We start from the raw sequence: 24,317 nt of genomic DNA on the forward strand, positions 1-24,317 counted from the left end.
TGAAAACATTCTCACTTCAGGTTTTGGGGCAATGATATTTCATTTTTGATACATCATCAAAATTAGGGCTGCTTGATGCCAGAGCAATTTGGATACTGTCTTCGGCGTTCAACCGATTTCTGGACTTTTTTAAGTTAATGAGAGTAGAAAATCCTTGTTCGCAAAGATAGGTATTGTACAATGACTGTACACTCCTAACTGTTATGACAAATCACAAAACACTACCTTACTTTGGTCATGGAAAGTCTTAAAACCTACTAACATAAACAATGAACTTCTGTTTACTGCAAGCAGAAACAATTGTTGATAGCGAGATAGGACACTAGGCCAAAAGTTAGGTGATGGTGTGTCAACAATGGGACGTGCAGTTGTCCTGGCGGCTCCCGAGTCACCGCTGAAACTCGTGCTGTTGCCAGCTGTTGCAGTCCTTACCCGTTTTACATCACTGCTAACTTAAGAAATGGTCCCTACAAATTAGAGTTTTAATTTTATTAAGAAACTACAAATTATTTGTTTGAAAAAAATATAACTTCCGTAATTTGCCTCGTTTATTAAATATTTTTTTTGTGCAATTTTATATGTACGTATGTTTATTTACCCCAGTTTGCCTACCCCTGGCTCCAGGTGATATGCTCGGCACTATGATTACCCCTAGGTCTTCCTTAAGCGAGTTTATACTCAATTTTCGGTGTTTTTCCCTTCCCAAATTTTCATAATCTTGTATTTGCTATGTTGGCTTCCAGTAGCTACTTAACTGACAACTCTTTCAGTCTATCTACAGTCTTTCATTGTCCTTAGCAGTTTTTATCTTCATTATTATTAGTAGTATTATAATCACGGGGAGCGCTAAACCCATAGGGATTATACAGTGCCTGTGGGGGGGGGGTTGATGGAAGGTATTCAGGCTCAATTCAGAGAGCACTCATCAAATTTCATAGAACAAGAGCCCCTCACCAGCGTCAAGGACCCTCCTTTCAGTGGCTTTATCTTCATTAATTTGGCAACATCTGCAAACAGCGATATATCTGACTATCTCTTTTAGTAAATTATTCACACATACTGAAAAAGTACAGGTCTACTGCTGATCTTTGTGGAACCCGGCATGTTATGCTTGACCATTACAACACTTCAGACAATTACTCTGTTTCATTTACTTGATCCACTGTAGCGCATTCCTGTTATACCTGCCTGATCCGCAAGTTTGTCTCGATCTCTTGTGATGTGCGGTGTCAAATGCCTACTTCTAGTCCACCCATCCGTCTCTCTGTCTTGCCTCACTTCTGCTACTGTATAATAGAACTCTAGAAGGTCTGTGAGACAAGCTTTGCCATGTCTAAACCCGTGCTTGTTGTTACAGATGAAGCCACTTCTCTCCAGGTGATCCACCACTCTCCTCACTACCTTTTTTTTTTTTTTTTTTTTTTTTTTTTTTTTTTTTTTTTTTGTATTATTCACTTGCATGTAGTTCGAGAAGTGTGTGACTGGACCTCACACACCAACAGACTGGGGCAAACAGCAATGATTATGATACGCCGCAATACACTACAGAAGAAAGGTTTCACAATAAGAAAATAAATACAAACATTTGACTTCCCTACCATGAGAGGGATCTACTAGAGATCACCATCCATGGGGGTGGGTTCAGCTGGTCCTGTTCACCTCTCATATTGGCTTAGTTCTAAGGGTGTACTGCCCAGCGTCGCTCGATGTCCGTCCACTGCAACACACAGAATATATTAATATTTGCTCTCTTCTTTTGCAAGCACATCGAGTTCAATTTTTTTATTTTGCTCCCAGCTGACAATATTTAACGTGGAAAGAAAGAATATTTATTCAATATTCTCAAAACTTATGTGCTCATTACCGTAAGTTGCTCTCCTGTTCAAATTTTAGTAAATGGTAGGTTGTTTGATAGGTTTAAAGGCCATCGACAGCATGAGGTTCATTAAGGTTGCATTTCATCTCTGTTCCACTAATCAAGAATACTTTAATCTCTAAAACAAAGATGAAAGTAAACTTTTCTTGCCACCGCTGAATTTACATCTCACTGTACATACACTGAGTTATACAACTCCTGGCGTATATACAGAGACTTGTACACCTCTTGGCGTATATACATCGAAATGCATACACTTCTTGGTGTATATACGCTGTGAATCATATAATCCATAACAATCTGCCTGACAATCATGGTAAAAAATAACAAATTTATCATAAAGCATAAACAATTAAAAACTGCTTATTCAACCCATACTTTTAATCCTCCTCTTATTTTTTAACCCATACCCTACTTTTGTTAATCCATTCTTCTAATCCAGCTATTTTTCAACATCTACTGTATTGTAACTTTTATTTAAGAACGAATAAATATTATTAAATAATACAAATCCTCTTATTATACTATATCTTGCAGGATCTCTTGCAAATATTATTAAGAATAACTTGGAATCAATCTTCAAATATACCAAACGCCGAGGGGCGTGTGGAAAGAGAGAGGCTCTGCAATATATGTGAAGCGAATTTTTCATAGACCAATATACCGAAAATAAAAAAAAAATGTTGCAGAGCAAACTTTACCCTCTGTGTAGAGCTTTACCAAGTCATGATAAAATATTTTATGCAACTTCAATCTTTGTCTTCATACTCGCAGGCAGTGGGTGGGTCATTTCATGCAAATTTATGAAGGTATGAGAAATATATCTCTTTCCTACACTGCAGACTCATGAAGAACAATTTATATTGTGTTATGAAGTGCGACAAACAGATCATAACAGAGAAATGCATTTCATTAATTACTTAAATAGCTCAAAAGTAAAGAAGAAATATCCCCCCCCCCGCTTGTTGACACCTGCGCTCCTTACCTGACACTTACCATGTTTAATACTCTATCACTTCTCTGTCTTACCAGTATATTACTTCTCTATGATAATTGCATGCGAAACTTATGCCCTAAATATTTGATATATTAATACAGTCGTTTAATCAGAAGACATTGAATGTTATTATATGTGGGGGAACGCTAAACCGGTAGGATTCATACACTTCCTAGGTTTGATCAATGGAAGGGGATGATCAAGAGCCCCTCATTAGCATCAAGGAACCTTCATTGTATTATCGTCAAGAAATTATACTTTTTCACGAAGATAATTTGAAGAAAAGAATTTGAAAACAAAAGCGAAGATAAACTGTTTTAAAACTGGCAGATGATAAAAAGAAACCAGATGTAAAGGGCTTTTAGCCTTATTTTTTAAAGAGTTGGACCGGTAAGCCAGCGGAAGGCTTCGGTCAGATGACTAAATGCTCCAGCTGTGGGTCATCATATGACTAAGACCAACGTCAGGAAACACTTGTCCTGTTTCCTGACACACCTCATCTAACCCAACCAGATATAAGTTATGGATTAAGGTGATAATTGATGGATACGTAGTGGGTAATATTTCATTACACGAACAAATAGGAAGGACACGACTCCATTCACCTCTAGCTTGCCCCATTCTGACCACTTAACTGGACAAGCACCTAAAGTCGGTTCCTGGCCAGCCGGGCTGTGGCTCGTACGTTGGTTTGCGTGCAGCCAGCAGTAACAGCCTGGTTGATCAGGCTCTGATCCACCAGGAGGCCTGGTCACAGACCGGGCCGCGGGGGCGTTGACCCCCGGAACTCTCTCCAGGTAAACTCCAGGTAACTAAAAAATAAAATAGGCGGGCATTTTCCTGGCAGAACGTAGCTTTTGTGACGTCACGCCTCACTCAGGTACGCCGCTCACTCTATCTCTGCCTTCGTGTTCGCTCTCTCTCTCTCTCTACTTGACACGAATTCTCATAAAAGGCATTGGAAGAAGCATTAACAAAAATATAAAGAGTACCTTATAAAAGAAGAGTTACTAACACACTAGAAATGTAAACAAAGTTGTAGCAAATGGAACCTTTTAATAGACGACGTTTCTCCCTAAACTTGATAAAACCGTATTTAGGGAGAAATGCCATCTTGATAAAACCAAATTTAGGACGAAATGTCGTATAATAAGAGGTTATGTAACATGTTTTAAATTCATGATAAAAGGCTCTTCTAAGTGTTTAACACTGAAAATAAAAGTCTCTACTACGTGTTTAACACTCACAATAATAGGCTCTGTTCCATGTTTAATACAGATAATAAAAGGCTTTGCTACGTGTACTTTACATTCATAATAAAACGCTCTGAATGTGTTTTGCATTAATAAAAAAAATGTGGAATGCGTTTTACGTTCATAATAAAAGGCTCTGCAACACGTGTTTCACAGTTATAATAAAAAGCTCTGCTACATGTAATTTACATTAAAAGGTTCTGTTGTGGGTATTTTACATTCATAATAAAAGTCTCTGCTGCGGATGTTTTACATTCATAATAAAAGGCTCTGCTGCGAGTAGTTTACATTCATAATAAAAGGCTCTGCTGCGAGTAGTTTACATTCACAATAAAAGGCTCTGCTCCGAGTGGTTTACATTCATAATAAAAGGCTCTGCTGCGAGTAGTTTACATTCATAATAAAAGGCTCTGCTGCGAGTAGTTTACATTCACAATAAAAGGCTCTGCTCCGAGTGGTTTACATTCATAATAAAAGGCTCTGCTGCGAGTAGTTTACATTCATAATAAAAGGCTCTGCTGCGAGTAGTTTACATTCACAATAAAAGGCTCTGCTCCGAGTGGTTTACATTCATAATAAAAGGCTCTGCTGCGAGTAGTTTACATTCATAATAAAAGGCTCTGCTGCGAGTAGTTTACATTCACAATAAAAGGCTCTGCTCCGAGTGGTTTACATTCATAATAAAAGGCTCTGCTGCGAGTGGTTTACATTCACAATAAAAGGCTCTGCTGCGAGTGGTTTACATTCACAATAAATGGCTCTGCTGCGAGTGTTGTGCATTCTTTATAAAAGAACATTTCCAGAACACATTATTTTGGACATAAGTAACTAACACTTTTCAGGTAAAATTTTACACGGCGTTTCGGCCCGTCCTGAAAATGGAGAATCCGTGGTGCTGAAGCCTTAATGTTGGTGAAGCCTCGGTGTTGAGGGAAGCCTCAATGTTGAGGGAAGCCTCAGTGCTGAAGGAAGCCTCAGTGTTGGGGGAAGACTCGGTGCTGAAGGAAGTCTCAGTGCTGAGGGAAACCCCGGCGCACAAATTTTCACTTCACATTTAAGGTGTAAATTCTGACATCCTTGTGTTTTTGAACCGCCAAATGCAGATTTTTCTTCTTATTTTCTTTGCAAGTTTCTTTACTTCACATGTTTAAGAGGCAAACAAGAAGACTTAAAGAAAAATGAATGAAAAACAAACACGCTGGAGCGTCTGTTATCCATGACAGAAAAAAATTCCATGAAGGTATTTTCAGTCGCTTAATTACCTGTGAAGATTTTCTTTGTCATTCACCTCCGAATTCTTCTGAAATTCAAATATTTCATATACTAATGCACTTATTTACGCTTCGAATGTTTTATTAAGTACTAATAGGTCGTAATTAAGCTAAGGATCTGTGTATAAAAGTGGACTCTTAAGTGGGAGTTTTTATTTCCCTCTGTGAATGCTGCTCCACACATTGAGTACTCATTGAGTGATGAAGGAGAGAACGTCAACACAATGGGTCCTCACCCAGAGGTTTTACTGCGGCAGTTTTTAAAGCGTATCTACTTAAAAAAAAGTGAATTAATCCGCAGCTGTCTTGTGACATATGTTTTGTTGTAAAATTTACCAACTTAAATTTTACCAGGTATGGGAATAAATATAGGAATGTGCTGGAGGTAAGGAAAACAGGGTATAGTATACCAAAATAATTCAGGAGAAATACATGAAATAGGCAATGAGCACTATAGAAGTAGAACTCACAGGTAAGGACCCACAAGGGGTGACGAAGGAGGGGGGGGGGTAGTTGAAGAATGGATGACAATCAGCACAAGAGCCTACAGTCTACAGTCTCTACACCAGTCATCCACTCAGCACTATCTACACTATATTTGCCCAACACTGTTGGGCATACCCAAGCATAGATTAAATAATACATTATTTATATCCGAACATGGGAAGATGACGCAACTAAGAGAATGTATATGCTTAAGTAGGACAGAAATAAAGTGGTCCTTAGTGTCAATTTGGCCCAACTCTCGCCCGATTTACCACCTATTTACCCACCAATTGCACTTTGGCTTTAATACGTGTTTTCTTCACTTTCATCCTTTCGTTTTTTTTTACCCCTTATTTTATTACTGTGAACATTACTTCCCTATTCTACCTATCTTTATTTCTACCTGACGTCCTCTCTATTCCATAGCCTCCTTACGCTCTTCCCTCCTTTTACCTACAGTAGTAATAGGCTAATTTCCCTCATCCGGCAGTTCCTCCTTCGCTGTGGCATTTATTATTAATACCAACCTGTTCTCATTTTAAACTAATGTTTTGGATGACTGTTTCAACTTCATCGATTCCATACTTCATATTTTACTCCAAATTGTATTTTAAGTTATATTACATTAATTTAGAAACGGAAAAAAACGTATATTCAATCATAAATAAGCAAATTAGAAATAATGTGATACGTTTGACAACGAGTTGGTCGAGGAAAAATAGGAAACATAGAATAGTTGACGTTTTTCACTCATGGTTCGAGAATATGCCAGTTATAACATTATATTTGTTCCTGCAACTCTTTAATGACACTTATTTTCGACATTATTAATATTATTATTCCTCACGAAATAGTAATAACACGACTGCAAACAAACCACGGTACAGGTAGGGTTAGAACCCATGTTGAGTGAATGGTAAAACTCCAGGCCAGTGCGTAAGCCATGGGTTCAAAACTTCAAATCCCACCCGTTCCGTGGTTTATTATTATTATTATTATTATTATTATTATTATTATAAAATAGCATAGTAATAGTAATCATAAGAACTCAAATTAATTTGAATTAAATGTCGTTAATTAAATTTTTTCATCTAAATTTAAAAATTAGTTCTTTTATAATTATCAACATAACAGCAAAAACGACAAAAACAAGAGCAACAACAACGATGATGATGATGATGATGATGATGATAATAATAATAATAATAATAATATTAATAATAATAACAATCTTGCGGTTTAAAATATCTAATGAAATAAACGTCTTGGTAAAGAATACGGTGCTGTAAAGAGCCTTGCAGACCCTCATATAAATGAGGCTGGAGCCAGATTACAGACACCGCTGTAGAAACGCACAAAGGAGTCAATTTTAGCCCCTTTTGTTTGCATATCCTTGTCCTGGCGGGGCCTGTGCTGCCCTCTGATTGGTCAGGTAGCACACGTCATGACTGGCTAACTCTACCCTTGTCTCAAACTGGACCTTATGCACAGCGGGCCCAAGGACGAATTCCAACAAGAGGAAAAGTAAGGATAAGATCCCAATGGCGACTGGTAAACAAAAAAGGTGAGCATAGACAGCAACAGTCCGCCTCAACTGCTTTCGCTCATGTTTCATAAATCGTCGCCTGTGAAAAGCATGAATAAATCGATTATTTCTATTTATTATTTCCAGCAAGTGAACGATGATACGTGGGTGGTAAGGACGTCCTATCATCAGATAAGACCCAGCTAAGTGGCTCTAAAGAGGCAAACTTGACTCGAAATTAATGAAAAATCCAACAAAAACTTGGATATGGTAGGAGAAACAAAAGGCGATCATACGAAGTGCTGAAAGAAGAGAGGGGGAGCTCCCTCCTCATATTTGGGGAGATAATGCCCGATATATGGGATGATAATGCCCCATTAAGGGTATCCCCGCCCTCAAGACTCATACCGATTAATTAGAATGTTGAAGGTAATAAATCATGCCAATGCATAATACGTAAAATCCTCACAAACTTGAAACCTTTCAAGAAACTATGTTCATTTAATCTCTCTCTCTCTCTCTCTCTGTAACGCGAAGAGCCGCTACTTCCACGTAGTGAGTTCTGGTAATTTTGTGTGACTGTTGGTAGAGAATCAATCATACAAAATATATGAGAACTGCTCACAGTGTATATGTTGTCTATGTCTAGAAAATATATGCTTACCCTTCTTGGGATGAAATCTGACTAAATCCCATTCCACAGGTACTGCATGATCCTCAAGGGTTAAGTACATCCCCGTGAATTCTCTCTCTCCAATAACTTCAGTTCAAAATAAAATGTATGTGGGAAAGACAATATTTTTTAAATTACTTATCGAAACTTTTTGTTACGTGGAAAATGCTAGAGCAAAGTTAACGTTGCCTACTTAATAATGACTGACAAGTAAAGAAAAGGGAAAAATTATTCAAAACACATTAGGCTACACTCCTGGCGAAGGACTTGCAGTGTTAGAAACACGAATTTCCGACACATCAAAATGAAAGACGATTAGTAAAATATATCATGGAATCAGATCACATTATTATTATTATTATTATTATTTTTATTATTATGGGAAGAACTAAACCAGTAGGGGTCATACAGCAAACCTAAGGAATAGGAAGAACAGTAATTCCTCACTTAACATCGTCGTTGGATTCTTGGAAACTGCGACTTTAAGCGAAACGACGTATAACAAAACCAATTTTACCATAGGCTAATTGATATAAACATCAGGAGGTGCATATTGTACCTCTAGCAATTATTGCAACAGAGTTAAATCATGGAATAAATGTTTGCAAAGCGGAAATTGTAAGAAACACCAACTACCACCACACAGTTCAAAAGCGAACTGTGCAGACTCCACACAGACATTGGCCCCGGCCGGAAATCGATTTTTTTCTCATCAACGTTATAACGAAATGACGTTAAGTGAGAACCTACTGTAATATTCGATCCAAGATGAGGTCAGCTTCAGTTCGTTTGATTAACAGCATTTCGTGGGCAACAAGGAATCCTCTTCCTCCCTTGAACAGTTCCAGGTACAGAGAAATAATTATAAAAGCAGACAGAAGACACTGAAAATGTCCGCGTTGAGAAACGGGAAGAATAAGAGACGAGGTGAAAGCTACACAGAAGCTTTAAAATATCCTTTCAAGGGCGAAATGCTCTTGATTGTAGATATTCGAGCTATTATCCCCCTCCTTGGATCAAGCAAATCGTTATAGGTTCAACACTTCCCATGAAAAACAACAAAATGCAGTAAAGAAGTTTTAGAAACAATAACATTGTAAAGAGCAAAAGTAAAAAAGGGAGGTCACAATTATTTGTTCTAGTGTCCTGATAGATCATTAACTGTCCTCGTGTCCTGATAGATTATTATTTGTCCTTATGTCCTGATAGATCATTATTTGTCCTCGTGTCCTGACAGATCATTATTTGTCCTTGTATCCTGATAAATCATTATTTGCCCTTATGCCCTGATAGATAATTTGTTATCGTGTCCTGACAGGTCATTAGGCTCTGTTTTAGTTTCAGCATCTTGTCTTGCTGCAAACGCTTCTTCAGTTTATGTACATACGTGATAAGCTGTGGACAGTATGCTGGTGCTGCGTTCTCTCACATGCCTCACATATCTTTTATATAAATTCCAAAATGACTCCTTTTATACGCCATGAGAATGTCTCGAAATATACACGTAAGTCTGGAGGTAAAGCCTTCATTCTCCTCGTGGGGTCGAGACAGTCTTGCTCCCTTGTCGGAAATTAGAGGTTCGATCCTTAAACAATAACAACTGACTTCTACATATGTAAAAGGTAAAGTGAAAAGAGAGCTATAAACTGTGACGCCTCTCTCTTAGCTGATGCTCACCTTATTTTCTTATGTACAATATCCCATCAAGGGACTAACTTGATGCCGATAAAATTCTCTTAATCCAAGCAACTGCGACCATCCCAACTTTCCTTGGATGGAACCCGATTACGTCCCATTTCCCAAGACTGGCATGACCCTTACGGGTTTAACTCTTTCCTGTAACAATAGAGAGAGAATATACCAGTTAGGCCACTAAGTTGTATGGAATCTGCTGCTGTTTCACTGTCAGCACACCCACCACAACCTGTCACTTATGTGCTGCTGCTGTTTCACTGTCAGCACACCCACCACAACCTGTCACTTATGTGCTGCTGCTGTTTCACTGTCAGCACACCCACCACAACCTGTCAGCACACCCACCACAACCTGTCACTTATGTGCTGCTGCTGTTTCACTGTCAGCACACCCACCACAACCTGTCACTCATGTGCTGCTGCTGCTTCAATGTCAGCACATCACCCACAACCTGTCATTCATGTGCTGTTGCTGTTTCACTGTCAGCATACCCACCACAACCTGTCACTCATGTGCTGCTGCTGTTGCTTCACTGTCAACACACCCATCACAACCAGCTGGTGCTGGTAGTTTATGTCAGAGAAAAAAAATGACGAAAATTTATGGTAACGTGAGTGTTAAGTCATGTGATGAACCACGTGTAAGTTTGGGTATGCGACCGGGGCCTTCCTATGGCTTACCGATGCACTTGGCGTAAAAAAATAAGTATCATATCAGTTTTTGTACACCTCTTAAAGCGCAAAGGATCTTTTTTTTTTTTTTTTGCGTCCTAAGAAAATATGTCTGTTACTGTTCCGCCCCATTCCTTCTTCCTCCTTTCCTCTTTTCTTTTCTTCCTCTCCCTCACCTACCTGCTTCCTATCCCTTCTTCCTCAGCCAGTTTTAGGTGACGGCAGAAAAAAAAGAAAAACACTTTAAGTGGGAGAGGTGAAGGCCTGATAGAGGGACAATGACGGAGGACTGCCGGAATCAGCGCCACCTCAAAGACCGCTTTTCAGTCAACCTGTTGCTTTCTTTGGTCAGAGGCTGAGGGGCGGGCGCCCACTGCATAATACTGAATCAGACTTCTTTCATGGTGTGCTTTTTATACTCGGGTGTTGGGAGTTCACAGCTGCTGCCCACGACCACAAATGTCCACCCGTGAATTATTGAATTTTTACTTTCGGCACGAAAAAAATTTCACACACACACGTACACTTTGTGTGTACGTGTGTACGTGTGTGTGTGTGTGTGTGTATGTGTGTGTGTGTGTGTGTGTGTGTGTGTGTGTGTGTGTGTGTGTGTGTGTGTGTGTGTGTGTGTGTGTGCGTGTGTGTGCGTGTGTGTGAGTGTGGGTGTGTGTGTGTGTGTGTGTGTGTGTGTGTGTGTGTGTGTGTGTGTGTGTGTGTGTGTGTGTGTGTGTGTGTGTGTGTGTGTGTGTCATCACCTAATTGTGGTTGCAGGGGTCGAGACTCAGCTCCTGGCCCCCGCCTCTTCAATGACCGCTACTGGTTTCTCCCTCTCCCTGCTCCATGAGCTTTATCACACCTCGTCTTAAAACTATTTATGGTTCCTGCCTCCACTACATCACTTGCCAGACTATTCCACTTCCTAACATCTCTGTGGCTGAAGAAATACTTCCTAACATCCCTTTGACTCATCTGAGTCTTCAACTTCCAATTGTGACCCTTTGTTTTTGTGTCCCATCTTTGAAACATCCTGTCTCTGTCCACCTTATCTATTCCACGCAGTATTCTGTATGTCGTTATCCTGTCTTCCTTGACCCTCCGGAGTGTCCTCCAGTTTCGTCACGCCGATTTCTCTTAACCTTCTTCATAGGACATTCCCCTTAGCTCTGGAACCAGCGTTGTTGCAAACCTTTGCACTTTTCCTAATATCTTGACGTGCTTGACCATGTGTGGGTTCCAAACTGGTGCTGCGTACTCCAGTATGGGCCTGACGTACACAGTGTACAGAGTCTTGAACGATTCCTTACTGAGGTATCGGAACGCTATTCTCAGGTTTGCAAGACGCCCGTATGCTGCAGCAGTTATCTGATTGATGTGCGCCTCAGGAGATGTGCTCGGTATTATACTCACCCCAAGAACTTTCTCCTTGAGTGAGGTTTGCAGTCTATGGCCAACTAGCTTATACACTGTCTGCGGTCTTCTTTGCCCTTCCCCGATCTTCATGACTTTGCATTTAGCGGGGTTAAATTCTAGGAGCCAGTTGCTGGACCACGCGTCCAGCCTGCCCAGGTCTCTATATAGACCTGTCTGATCCGCATCTGATTGAATTCTCATTAACTTCACATTATCTGCAAACAGAGACACTTCTGAGTCTAGAACATAAGAACATAAGAAAGGAGGAACACTGCAGCAGGCCTGTTGGCCCATGCTAGGCAGGTCCTTTACAATTCATCCCACTAACAAAACATTTGCCCAAAACAATATTCAATGCTACCCAAGAAATAAGGTCTGGTAACTCTATCCACTATCCCTTCCATCATGTCATTCACATATACCAAGAATAGCACCAGTCCTAGGACTGACCCCTGTGGGACCCCCGCTCGTCACAGGCGCCCACTGTGATACCTCATCATGTACCATGACTCGCTGTTGCCTCCCTGTTAGGCATTCTTTGATCCACTGCAGTATCCTTCCTGTTATACATGCCTGATCCTCAAGCTTCTACACTAATCTCTTGTGAGGAACTGTGTCGAAGGCCTTCTTGCAGTCCAAGAAAATGCAATCGACCCACCCCTCCCTCTCATGTCTTACCTCAGTTACCTTGTCATAAAACTCCAGTAGGTTTGTGACACAGGATTTGCCTTCCATGAATCCGTGCTGGCTGTTGTTTATAACCTTGTCCCGTTCCAGGTGCTCCACCACTCTCTTCCTGATAATCTTCTCCATGACATTGCATACCATACACGTCACTGACACTGGTCTATAGTTTAGTGCTTCGTTTCTGTCTCCTTTCTTAAAGATGTGGACTACATTTGTCGACTTCCATACCTCAGGTAGTTGCCCAGTTTCAAGGGATGTGTTGAAGATTGTGGTTAGTGGCACACAGTGTCTCTGCTCCCTCTCTAAGGACCCGCGGACAGATGTTGTCCAGTCCCACCGCCTTTGAGGTATCAGAGTCACTTAAGAGCTTCTTTACCTCCTCCTCGGTTGTATGTATTTCCTCCAACAGTTGTTGGTATATCCCTTGTTGGTGTACCCCTCTGTTTTATCTTCCCAGTGTTCCTTCTGCCTCCACCGTAAATACTTCCTGAAATCTCGAGTTGAGCTCCTCACATACTTCTTGGTCGTTTCTTGTGAGCTCCCCACCTTCTTTCCTCAGCCTGATTACCTGGGCCTTGACTGTTGTCTTCCTCCTGATGTGGCTATAAAGCAATTTCGGGTCAGACTTGACTTTCGATGCTATGTAGTTTTCGTACTGCCGCTGGGCCTCCCTCCTTATCTGTGCATATTCGTTTCTGGCTCGTCGACTAATCTCATTATTTTCCTGGGTCCTTTTCCTTCTGTACATTTTCCATTCTCTAGCGCACTTAGTTTTTGCCTCCCTACACCTTCGGGTAAACCAAGGGCTCGTTCTGATCTTCCCATTATTTCTGGTGCCCTTGGGAACAAACCTTTCCTCTGCCTCCTTGCATTTTGTTGTTACATATTCCATCATATGTGTGTGTGTGTGTGTGTGTGTGTGTGTGTGTGTGTGTGTGTGTGTGTGTGTGTGTGTGTGTGTGTGTGTGTGTGTGTGTGTGTGTGTGTGTGTGTGTTTGTGTGTGTGTGTGTGTGTGTGTGTGTGTGTGTGTGTGTGTGTGTGTGTGTGTGTGTGTGTGTGTGTGTGTGTGTGTGTGCGTGCGTGAGTGCGTGAATGCATGTGTGTGTGTGTGTGTACTCACCTAGTTGTACTCACCTAGTTGAGGTTGCAGGGGTCGAGTCCAAGCTCCTAGCCCCGCCTCTTCACTGGCCCCGCCTGTGTGTGTGTGTGCGCTCACCTAATTGTGGTTGCAGGGGTCGAGACTCAGCTCCTGGCCCCACCTCTTCGCTGATCGATACTAGGTCCTCTCTATCCCTGCTCCATGAGCTTTATCATACTTCGTCTTAAAGCTATGCATGGTTCTTGCCTCCACTACATCACTTGCTAGACTACTCCACTTCCCGACTACTCTATGACTGAAGAAATACTTCCTAACATCTCTTTGACTCATCCGAGTCTTCAACTTTCAAGTGTGACCCCTTGTTTCTGTGTCCCCTCTCTGGAGCATCCTGTCTCTGTCCACCTTGTCTATTCCACCCAGTATTTTGTATGTCATTAACATGTCTCCCCTAACCCTCCTGTCCTCCAGTGTCGTCAGGCCAATTTCCCTTAACCTTTCCTAGTAGGACATTCCCCTTAGCTCTGGAGCTAACCTTGTCGCAAAACTTTGCACTTTCTCTAATTTCTTGAGGCGCTTGATCCGGTGTGGGTTCCAAACTGGTGCTGCATATTCCAGTTACCATTTTGTCCTAGACACAAGTCGATTAGACACCAGGCCTGTTCTTGAAAAGTTGTGTACTTTGTACAAGATCTCTAAATCAACCATTGTTCCTAACCATCCTGCCAGTAATGCTCTAGCGGAAAGAACTAATAAGTGTGTGTGTGTGTGTGTGTGTGTGTACTCACCTAGTTCTCACCTAGTTGTGGTTGCAGGGGTCGATTCATAGCTCCTGGCCTCGCCTCTTAACTGGTCGCTACTGGGTCACTCTTCCTGAACCATGAGCTTTATCATACCTCTGCTTAAAGCTGTGTATGGTTCCTGCCTCCACTACATCGCTTCCCAAACTATTCCACTTACTGACTACTCTGTGCCTGAAGAAATACTTCCTAACATCCCTGTGATTCTCCTTTGTCTTCAGCTTCCAACTGTGTGCCCTTGTTGCAGTGTCCCATCTCTGGAATATCCTGTCTTTGTCCACCTTGTGAATTCCTCTCAGTATTTTATATGTCGTTATCATGTCCCCCTAATCTCTCCTGTCCTCCAGTGTGGTCAGGTCGATTTCCCGTAACCTCTCCTCGTAGGACATACCCCTTAGCTCTGGGACTAGACTTGTTGCAAACCTTTGCACTTTCTATAGTTTCTTTACGTGCTTGGGTAGGTGTGGGTTCCAAACTGGTGCCGCATACTCCAATATGGGCTTAACGTACACAGTGCACAGGATCCTGAACGATTCCTTATTAAGATGTCGGAATGCTGTACTTAGGTTCGCTAGGCGCCCATATGCTGCAGCAGTTATTTGGTTGATGTGTGCCTCAGAAGATGTGCCTGGTGTTATACTCACCCTAAGATCTTTTTCCCTGAGTGAAATTTGTAGTCTCTGGCCCCCCTTGACTATACCCCGTTTGCGGTCTTCTTTGACCGTCCCCAATCTTCATGACTTTGCACTTGGTGGGGTTGAACGCCTGAAGCCAATTGCTGGACCAGGTCTGCAGCCTGTTCAGATCCCTTTGCAGTTCTGCCTGGTCTTCGTCCGAATGAATTCTTCTCATCAACTTCACATCATCTGCGAACAGGGACACTTCGGAGTCTATTCCTTCCGTCATGTCGCTCACAAATACCAGAAACAGCACTGGTCCTAGGACTGACCCCTGTGGGACCCCAATCGTCACAGGTGCCCATTCTGACACCTCGCCACGTACCATGACTCGCTGCTGTCTTCCTGACAAGTATTCCCTGATCCATTGTAGTGCCTTCCCTGTTATCCCTGCCTGGTCCTCCAGTTTTTGCACTAATCTCTTGTGTGGAACTGTGTCAAACACCTTCTTACAGTCCAGGAAAATGCAATCTACCCACCCCTCTCTTGTCTTATTGCTGTCACCCTGCCATAGAACTCCAGTAGGTTTGTGACACAGGATTTCCCGTCCCTGAAACAATGTTGGCTGCTGTTGATGAGATCATTCCTTTCTAGATGTTCCACCACTCTTCTGATAATCTTCTCCATGACTTTGCATACTATCCATGTCAGTGACACTGGTCTGTATTTTATTGCTTCATGTCTGTCTCCTTTTTTAAATATTGGGACTACATTTGCTGTCTTCCATACCTCAAGTAATCTCCCTGTTTCGATAGATGTGTTGAATATTGTTGTTGGGGGTACACATAGCGCCTCTCCTCCCTCTCTCAGGCCCCTTGGAGAGATGTTATTCGGCCCCATTGCCTTTGAGATGTGTGTGTGTGTGTGTACTCACCTATATGTGGTTGCAGGGGTCGATTCATAGCTCCTGGCCCTGCCTCTTTACTGGTCGCTACTAGGTCACTCTTCCTGCTCCATGAGCTAAATCCATACCTCTTCTTAAAGTTATGTATGGATTCTTCCTCCACTACATCACTTCCCAGACTATTCCACTTCCTGACATTTATGTGGCTGAAAATATACTTCCTAACATCCCTGTGATTCATCTGAGTCTTCAACTTCCAACTGTGACCCCTTGTTGCTGTGTCCCATCTCTGGAACATCCTGTCTCTGTCCACCTTGTCGATTCCTCTCAGTATTTTATATGTCGTTATCATATCCCCCCTATCTCTCCTGTCTTCCAGTGTCGTCTCCTCATAGGACATACCCCTTAGCTCTGGGTCTAGTCTTGTTACAAGCCTTTGCACTTTCTCTAGTTTCCTTACATGCTTGGTTAGGTGTAGGTTCCAAACTGGTGTTGCATAATCCAATATGGGCCTAACGTACAAAGTGTACAGGGTCCTGAACGATTCCTTATTAAGATGTCGGAATGTTGTTCTTAGGTTTGCTTGGCGCCCATATGCTGCAGCAGATATTTGGTTGATGTGCGCCACAGGAGATGTGACCGGTGTTATACTCACCCCAAGATCCTTTTCCTTGAGTGAGGTTTGTAGTCTCTGGTGCCCTAGACTGTACTCCGTCTGTGGTCTTCTTTGCCCTTCCCCATATCCCTTTGTAGTTCTGCCTGGTCCTCGTCCGACTGAATTCTTCTCATCAACTTCACATCATCTGCAAACAGGGACACTTCTGAGTCTATTCCTTTCATCATGTCATTCATATATACCAGGAACAGCACCGGTCCTAGGACTGACCTCTAAGGAACCCCACTCGTCACAGGCGCCCACTCTGACACCCAGTCACGTACCATGACTCGCTGCTGCTTTCCCGTCAGGTATTCTCAAATCCGTTGCAGCGCCTTCTCTGTTATACCTGCCTGGTCCTTCAGCTTTTGCATTAGTCTCCTGTGTAAAACTGCGTCAACAGCCTTCTTACAGTCCAAGAAAACACAATCTACCCACCCCTTTCACTCTTGTCTTACTGCTGTCACCTTTTCATAGAACTCTAGTAGGTTTGTGACACAGGATTTCCCGTCTCTGAATCTGCGCTGGTTGTCGTTTACAAGCTCATTCCTTTCTAGGTGGTCCACCACTCTTTCTCTGTAAAGTAAAAGGACACAAGTGCAACTAATGTGACATTTATTGTGGCAACGTTTCGCTCTCCACAATAAATGCCACAATAAATGTCACATTAGTTGCACTTGTGTCCTTTTACTTTACATATTGTCGGTAATTCTACCAACTTTATTACACTCTTTCTCTGATAATCTTCTCCATGACTTCGCACACAATGCATGTCAGTGACACTGGTCTGTAGTTTAATACTGCGTGTCTGTCCCCTTTTTAAAAAAACTGGGACTACATTTGCTGTCTTCCAAATCTCATATAGTCGCCCTGTGTCAAGCGATGTCTTGAAGATTGTTGTTAGTGGTACACAGAGCGCCTCTGCTCCCTCTTTCAGGCTTCAAGGAGAGATGTAATCTGGCCCCATCGCCTATCACATATCTAGTTCGCTTAGAAGCCTCTTCTCCTCCTTGGTTGTCTGTATCGTGTCCAGCATCTGTTGGTGTATCCCACGTCTCCGCCTTTCTGGAGTTTTTTTCTGTCTCCACTGTAAGTACTTATTTGAATCGCATGTTAAGCTCCTCACAAACTTCAAAGGTCGTTTCTTGTAAATTCCCCTCCTTCCTTCCTCATCCTGATAACATGGTCTTTGACTGTTGTTTCCTTTCTGATGTAACTGTACAAAAGCTGCAGGTCAGACTTGTTTATCACTGCTATGTCATTTTCGTATTGTCGTTGGGCCTCCCTCCTTATCTCTGCATATTCATTTCTTGCTCTTCGACTACTCTCCCTGTTCTCCTGGGTCCTTTGCCGTCTATACTTCTTCCATTCTCTAGCGCACTTGGTTTTTGCCTCTCTACACCTTAGGTGAACCAAAGGCTCATTCTGGCCTTCTCATTAAGTCTGTTGTCCTTGGGTACAAACTTCTCCTCCGCTCTCTTGCACATTGTTGTCACATATCCCATCATCTCATTTACTGTTTTCCCTGCCAGTTCTCTGTCCCACTGGGCCTCGTGAAGGAAATTCCTCATTCCTGTGTAGTCCCCTCACTTGTAGTTTGGCTTCATTCTTCCTGCCTCCCTCTCCACTTGTAACTCTACTATGTATCCGAAGCTTAAAACCACTTGATCACTAGCTCCGAGGGGCCATTCACATGTGATGCCCTCAATATTTGCACTGCTCAAAGTGAATGCTAGATCCAGTCTTGCTGGTTCATCCTCTCCCCTCTCTGTGGTAGTATCCCTAATGTGTTGATGCATGAGATTTTCCAGTACCACCTTCAACATCTTAGCCCTCCACGTTTCTGGGCCCCCGTGTGGCTCCTTCTGGTCACTTCAGCCAGTGTATCAACCATCTCTCTCTTGCTGTGTGTGTGTGTACTCACCTATTTGTGGTTGCAGGGGTCGAGTCCTAGCTCCTGGCCCCGCCTCTTCACCGGTTGCTACTAGGCCCTCTCTCTCCCCGCTCCATGAGCTTTATCAAACCTCGTCTTAAAACTGTGTATGGTTCCTGCCTCCACTACGTCATTTTCTAGGCTATTCCACTGCCTTACAACTCTATGACTGAAGAAATACTTCCTACTATCTCTCTGACTCATTTGTGTCTTCAACTTCCAATTGTGGCCTCTTGTTTCTGTGTCCCCTCCCTGGAACATCCTGTCTTTGTCCACCTTGTCTATTCCACGCAGTATTTTATATGTCGTTATCATGTCTCCCCTGACCCTCCTGTCCTCCAGTGTCGTCAGGCCGATTTCCCTTAATCTTTCTTCATAGGACATTCCCCTTAGCTCTGGTGTGTGTGTGTGTGTGTGTGTGTGTGTGTGTGTGTGTGTGTGTGTGTGTGTGTGTGTGTGTGTGTGTGTGTGTGTGTGTGTGTGTGTGTGTGCGTGTGTGTGTGTACTCAGCTAATTGTGGTTGCAGGGGTCGATTCATAGCTCCTGGCCCCGCCTCTTCACTGGAAGCTACTAGGTCACACTTTCTGCTCCATGAGCTTTATCACAGCTCTTCTTAAAGCTATGTATGGATCCTGCCTCCACTACATTACTTCCCAGACTATTCCACTTCCTGACAACTCTGTGACTGAAGAAATACTTCCTAACATCCGTGTGTGTGTGTGTGTGGGTAGTTACAGCATGAGCTGTAACAACAATGGGAGCAGTGGCAGGCACAGTAACAGCAGCCCTGGTAACCTTGCCCTCTAATCAGTAACTAGCCCAGGACCGAGTAGGGTACACAAAGGTCAACAAAACTTCTTTCCACACAGTCATGTTAGCGCATTGGTTCCGAAAGCATCTCTGACGTTAATTGGAACAAACTGATTAATCCATACGCTAATTAGTGCAATTATTATGATGGGAGCCCTGGAGAGGCTGCCATCCATGGAACAACGAGACGACCGGTATACCGACCCTTAATAATTTGTGAAGAGCCAACAATTAAATAAGTTACGGAGGCTAAAATAAGTGACCCGAAAATTATTAATTGTTTTAAGTTTTGAAAAGATTTATTGGAGTGTATCTGATGAGATGCTGGAGCTTTATACAAACCATATATTATACGAGTGTGTATATATATATATACACATATATATGTCGTGCCGAATAGGCAGAACTTGCGATCTTGGCTTAAATAGCAACGTTCATCTTGCCATATAGGACAAGTGAAAATTTGTGTATGCAATAATTTCGCCAAAATCATTCTGAACCTAACGAAAAAAATATATTTCACTGGGTTTGTTTAGTATTAAATTACTGTAAACAAATCAAAAATATATTTAGTTGGGTTAGGCTAAAATAAATTGTTCTTGTTATTATAAGGTTAGGTAAGTTTTCTAAGATACTTTTGGTGCAAAATTAAAAAAAATTACATTAGCATTAATGAAAAAAATATATCTTTAAACGTATAAGAGAAAAATTCAGAAAGGACTTAATTTTAAATGAGTTCTTGCTAATTGACCAGTTTTACATATTCGGCACGACATATATATATATATATATATATATATATATATATATATATATATATATATATATATATATATATATATATATATATATATATATATATATATATATATATATAAACACTAATCTCTGGTCGAAGGAGACTCGAACTACGAACCTTGGGACAAGATACGCAGTGCTCTAGCCACCCAGCGACATTGGACAATACCTTGGCGCCCATCCAACGTTAGACGTTTTGATCCAAGGCAGCCAGCCTTTAGGCAGGTGGCATTAGCTATTTCATCTCATCCCCTGCATGCATCGACCGACGAGAGATTTTTACAATGTTTAGAATTAGCAGAACAGGCGAAATATTTACAAACACTAATCTCTAGCGTTGGCTGGGGGCCCAGGTATTGTCCAGTGTGGCTGGGGTGTTAGAGCACTGTGTATCTTGTCCTAAAGTTCGTAGGTTCGATTCTCCTTCGACCAGAGATTAGTGTTTGTAAATATTTCGCCTGTTCTGCGAATTATATATATATATATATATATATATATATATATATATATATATATATATATATATATATATATATATATATATATATACATGTATATATATATATATATATATATATATATATATATATATATATATATATATATATATATATATATATATCTCAATGAAATCATGAAACAAGTGATTTTAAATCATTTACCAAACTGCGGCAGGCCAGGACTCGGCCCTACGAACCTTGTGCCGCCTCCAGAGACAGCACTATGTACACATCACCTTACCACTAGGCCAGCGATCCTACAAGAACCAAGCACACAGCACGGAGCTACGTGTTTGCCTTGGCCAGAGGACACTAGGACCAAGGCAAACACATAGCTCCGTGCTGTGTGCTTGGTTCTTGTAGGATCGCTGGCCTAGTGGTAAGGTGATGCGTACATTGTGCTGTCTCCGTGTATGTTCCAGCGGAACATAGAAACACATACACACACACACACACACACACACACACACACACACACACACACACATATATATATATATATATATATATATATATATATATATATATATATATATATATACATATGTGGTGCCGAATTCGTAAATCTTACGATTCTGACATAAATAGCAACGCTCTTCTTGGTATAAACCTTGGTAATAAATACCGACAAGTTGGTTTAGAAAGACACGTAAGCAAACACTATAACATATTTATTAGAAAACGTTTCGGTCCTGGAACCTTGATCACTTCTAACATACAGAGGTAGAAAGACATTATATATATAGACGGAGAGTGAGATGTGACGCACGTGACCTGAGGAATGTCATAAGAACATAAGAATGGAGGAACACTGTAGAAGGCCTACTGGCCCATGCGAGGCGAGGGTAGACGATGAAATCACGTGACTCCTGTGTTGTTGGGTTGGTGCTGCTTAAGTATCATGTATGCCAATGTTTTTGAAATTTTTGTAGTTTCCAGTGTTGCGTTCTATAGTGTCGGTGACGGTGATTAGTGAGGCTTCTAGGCACCGTCGGCGTCTGAGGTCTGGTTCGGTGAGAACGAGTTGTGCCTCGTTCCAGTTCATCAAATGCCCCGTGCAGTCTCTGTGGAGGACACAGGCGTACCTTACATCGTCTCTGTTAGAGGCATTTCCTCCATTCTTATGTTCTTATGACATTCCTCAGGTCACGTGCGTCACATCTCACTCTCCGCCTATATATAAAATGTCTTTCTACCTCTGTATCTTAGAAGTGATCAAGGTTCCAGGACCGAAACGTTTTCTAATAAATATGTTATAGTGTTTGCTTACGTGTCTTTCTAAACCAATGCTCTTCTTGCCAAATAAGGCAAGCAAAAATTTAACCTAACGAAAATAAAAATATTTCATTGTGTTTGTTTATTATTAAATTAGTGTAAACTTATCTAAAATATATTTAGTTGGATTAGGCTAAATTAAATTGTGCTTGATATAATAAGGTTAGGTAAGTTTTCTAAGGTTCTTTTGCATTCATGTACGTCATGAATGCATAAAATATATGTAAGTACTAGTCTACTTTATCATTTACTACATTAAATATACACAACTCTATTATAAAAAGTTAAAAATTATCAAAACTTATACACACAAACAATTAAAGATCGTACATGTTCCATTCGCATTTAAGAGAAATATAAATAAGCGTAAAAATGCAGCATTAAATCATAAATAAATATGAATTTTTTTTTTCACATCACCTTTTGTTTTTTGATGTCTGGTGTTAGTAATACGTATAACATCTAGTGTTTTGTATCTTATAAATCAATATTGATGTAGTTAGTAACAGACAGATGATTCATCTTGTAAACAGACGACGTAAACTTACGGTATCGATAAATACAGTAAATGTATTTTCTCTTCATTATGATTTTCTTGATAACATCTTTTCTCTAGCTTACTTTATTATAAGAATATAGTATATAATACATATAACATAAAAAAATATGTGTTAATCGACTGTTTGTTCTTCTTTTCTTCAATAAACCGGCTGTATCCCACCAAGGCAAGGTGGCTAAAAAAATAAAAACAAAAGTTTTTCTTTTTAACTTTAGTAATGTATACAGGAGAAGGGGTTACTAGCCCCTTGCTCCCGGCATTTTAATCGCCTGTTACGACACGCATGGCTTACTGAGGAAGAATTCTGTTCCACTTACCCATGTAGATAAGAGGAAACCAACATGAACAAGAACTAGTAAGAAAATAGAAGAAAACCCAGAAGGGTGCACATATATATGCTTGTATATGTATGTGTAGTGTGACTTAAGTGTAAGTAGAAGTAGCAAGACGTACCTGAAATCTTGCATGTTTATGAAACGAAAAAGAGACATCAGCAATCTTGCCATCATGTAAAACAATTACAAGCTTTCATTTTACACTCACTTGGCAGGACGGTAGAATTCAGGTCAACGGCAGGCTATTAGTAGTTACGCACGGATTTTCCACTGCGCGGGGGGTCGGCGCCCCTAATCCCCACGTTCTTCAAGGGTTAACTGTATATATATATATATATATATATATATATATATATATATATATATATATATATATATATATATATATATATATATATATATATATATATATATATATGAAAATAGAACATGTATTTACTGGTGTAGATAAAGGTATACACCTAAGTAGGCGAGGCACTCAGATAAACTGAAATGAAAGACTGTCCATCAAATTCATTTAAAATCGGGAAAGAATTGAACCCGTGGCTTTGTGTCCGCGAGTCCAGCGTTCAGCCACTAGACTATGTTTGTCACAACAGAAATATCATAACTTGTCTTATTCAGGTAAATCCTGCAATGTCAACTGCAGTTTTTTTTACTCCATCCCCTTACCAAAAAACACAAGTGAAGATCTAGCTCTTGTCCCTTCAAAACCGGTATCAACGTACTTGGATAGACCTTATATTAAATTAGTTGACATATTTAGGGGCCAACATTGCTTCGACTCTCTCTCTCATGTTTCATTGTTTTTTATATATCCAGCTTTTTCGGACGTTCCTTCACTTCTTTCTCTGTTGTGTGCATGATGTCTAGCCCTGACGATATACCCTTTCTCAATGATTACATGGTGTCGCCCGTTTCCACTGAGAATATATTAAATCTGTTTTTCAGCTTCTCATACTTTGTTTCTTGTAAGCTCTCCTTCCTTCCTTCCTTCTTCAGTCTTATTACCTAGTCTTTTACTATCGTCTTTTTTTCTGATGTTGCTGTTCAACAGCTCTGGTTCACATTTGGTTCTTCCTCTTGTCAGTCCCAATTTCCACTCAACTCTTCTTCTGGCCCATGCATTTTCATTTCTGGCTCTTCTGTTTCCTTCTGAATTTTGCTTTCTATAAATTTTTCATGCCCTTACACTTTTTTTCAGCTCTACATATTTCATAAAATCACGGGCTATCTTTGTTCTTACCATTGCCTGTTCTTATATATATGAAGTTCTCTGCCTCCCCGCACTTTCCAAGCAGGTACTGAATCTTAATCCTTGACTCTCCTTCTAGTTCCGTTTACCATTATAGTTCAAGAATTTTCTCATCCCTGCATAGTTTCCTCTTTTGAAACACGGTTTATTGTGTTTTCTCACACTATTTACTTCCACATGTTATTAAAAATTCAATATTATATGGTCGTCAATACACCGAGGCCTCTCATATTCT

At 40.9% G+C, this 24,317-nt stretch overlaps 1 long non-coding RNA gene across 1 annotated transcript in view; it reads right to left on the minus strand.

The window, feature by feature from the left end:
* Positions 1-427: 427 nt before the first annotated feature.
* LOC138853216 (uncharacterized) overlaps positions 428-24,317 on the minus strand; it is a 172,183-nt gene continuing 148,293 nt past the window's right edge. The window contains exon 3 of the long non-coding RNA XR_011392423.1: positions 428-1,717. This is a non-coding gene — a long non-coding RNA (uncharacterized lncRNA). The remainder of the gene's footprint in view (positions 1,718-24,317) is intronic.

Source organism: Cherax quadricarinatus, chromosome 25, assembly GCF_038502225.1.
Source record: "Cherax quadricarinatus isolate ZL_2023a chromosome 25, ASM3850222v1, whole genome shotgun sequence".
In the NCBI taxonomy this organism is placed as follows: domain Eukaryota; kingdom Metazoa; phylum Arthropoda; class Malacostraca; order Decapoda; family Parastacidae; genus Cherax; species Cherax quadricarinatus.